At 41.0% G+C, this 2,084-nt stretch overlaps 1 long non-coding RNA gene across 1 annotated transcript in view; it reads left to right on the forward strand.

Annotated features, from left to right (window-relative positions):
- Positions 1–1,999, forward strand: part of LOC111735040 — a 5,074-nt gene extending 3,075 nt beyond the window's left edge. Inside the window, exon 3 of the long non-coding RNA XR_002778659.1 lies at positions 1,769–1,999. This is a non-coding gene — a long non-coding RNA (uncharacterized LOC111735040). The remainder of the gene's footprint in view (positions 1–1,768) is intronic.
- The last annotated feature ends 85 nt before the right edge of the window (positions 2,000–2,084 follow it).

Consider the following 2,084-nt stretch of genomic DNA (forward strand, 5'->3'; position numbering starts at 1 on the left):
TTACTACAAATTTTACTACCACTTTAAATTAGTACTACAATCTAATTGAGATAGATAATACTTACCCTTATCTTATAGACAAGGAAACCGAGGTCTTTACATAGTCTGTTGATTATTAAATTCTCTCTGACTCATGTCAGGGTACCTATTCCCACCTTTTGATGATGCTATATAAACTTTGGAATCCTCTTAAACTCTTTCTTCTCTGAATTCCTTTTCCTGTCGAATTAGTTCTCAAGCCTCCTTTTACAACATCTCACGTACCTGCCATTTCAACTTTTGTTTCAGCGCCCCCAAGTCGCCTCTTAGCCTCGCCTCCTTATCTTTAGTCTTTCACTCTCCAGTCTGTCCTCTACATTGCTGTTTAATTCATATTGCAAAAACATTGTTTTATCAGGCGTTTCCTATTGCTTATAGGATAAAGTTTATAAAAATGTGGATTTTCGCAGTCCTCTGTCATCTGGCCCCAAATCTCTTTCCAGTCCTGTCTCTCACTATTGAAACTCCCCTTTAGCTAAATCGGAAGACTCGCTGACCTTTCCCAATTCTGTTTTCTTAGATGTTCAGCCACCTAGAACACCTTACCGCCACCTTTCTACCTGTCCCAGTTATATCCCTTATCATCTTTGTAAAGATTTTACTAAACAGTCCATCTAAATGATGCCTACTTTTTAAAAAAAATTTGATAGCAATTAATAATTGTATATTTAACACAGTTTCTTTTGATTATCTTGACCTGATTTAAACATTAAGATTATTTTACTTTTATGTGTTAATATATTGCTTCCCCGAACAGTGTAGGAATCAGTAAGTAGAGTGAGGCCACAAATGAGAATGAGGTGAAAGCGAGCTGGATCTAGTTTCTTTGGAAGACCCGCTCACTCTTGCCCCGGCCGGGAGCTTCTCAGGCCCAGAGATAAGTTTGCGCCAACTACTGACGGAGTGAGAAATGAAACTGTAATGTGGCCCAGAGACATAGACGCCTTTTAATGTACGACGAGGAAGAAATCCCCGAGGAATCAGAATACTCAACATCCACTGTATCAGATCATCTCCGCTCCAAATTTGAACCCAAAATTGGAATAAATCAAATTAGATGAATTGGATGTCTTATATCTATGGACATCTGGCAATGACCCCATCTCTCCAAAGAGATGGCCTCAGCACAGACTTTGGATAACTCCATGTACCTGGACAGGCCTGAATGGACACTGAGTACCTTCACTCCAGCGACCTTACTTTGTCTAGGCCTTTGGAGATGACCAGATCCGCCCCGCTTTACCCGTCCCCCCGCCTCCACCGCCCCCACCGCTTCCATTCTTTCTTTATGTATATTAATAAAGTCAGAACAATTACTTTCAGTTCCTGCCAGCCTAAAAGCAATTCTCTTTCTTTTCTTCAGTCTATCTCATTCTTTCTGTGTTTTTGTCTCAGTCTGTCTCACCATCTTCCTCTTTCTGCCTCTGCCTTTCACTACTTTCCCTTTTTTCTGTCTCTCTGGGTCTCTAGTCTGTTTCACTCATTACATGTTAATATGACACTAGTGGCTAATGTATTTCTTTAATTTCCAAGTTTGGGGACTCACCTCATTATGGTGTCTAAGTACTATCAATAAATTATAAGCTCCTTGAGGGAAGGGCTGACAGGTCAGTATGAGCGGCAAAATATATCTATCTTGTGCTTTACTCCACAATACTTAGCAAGTCATAGATGCCCAATAATTATGTATTGATTGAACCTCTAACAAATTGTTGCTGTTTTCCTTAAGGCCGATGTCATTGTCAACACTGTTCCCACCGATCTTCAGCTTGGAGGAGGATCGCTATCTCGGGCTCTTTTGCAGAAAGCTGGTCCCATGCTCCAGAAAGAGTTAGATGCCACCAGAGAGGAAACAGAAGAGGAAGTGGGTAGCATATTCATGACAAGTGGCTGCAATCTGGACTGTAAAGCTGTGCTCCATGTTGTGGCTCCAGACTGGAATAATGGAGCTGGGTCTTCTTGGCAGGTAAAAGAAGTCCTTAGTTCTCCACTTCATTTGGTAGTTTTAGTAATCTTCTGGCATGGTATAGATCTGTGGTTCTCAA

This window comes from Pteropus vampyrus, unplaced genomic scaffold, assembly GCF_000151845.1.
Source record: "Pteropus vampyrus isolate Shadow unplaced genomic scaffold, Pvam_2.0 Scaffold12559, whole genome shotgun sequence".
Lineage (NCBI taxonomy): Eukaryota > Metazoa > Chordata > Mammalia > Chiroptera > Pteropodidae > Pteropus > Pteropus vampyrus.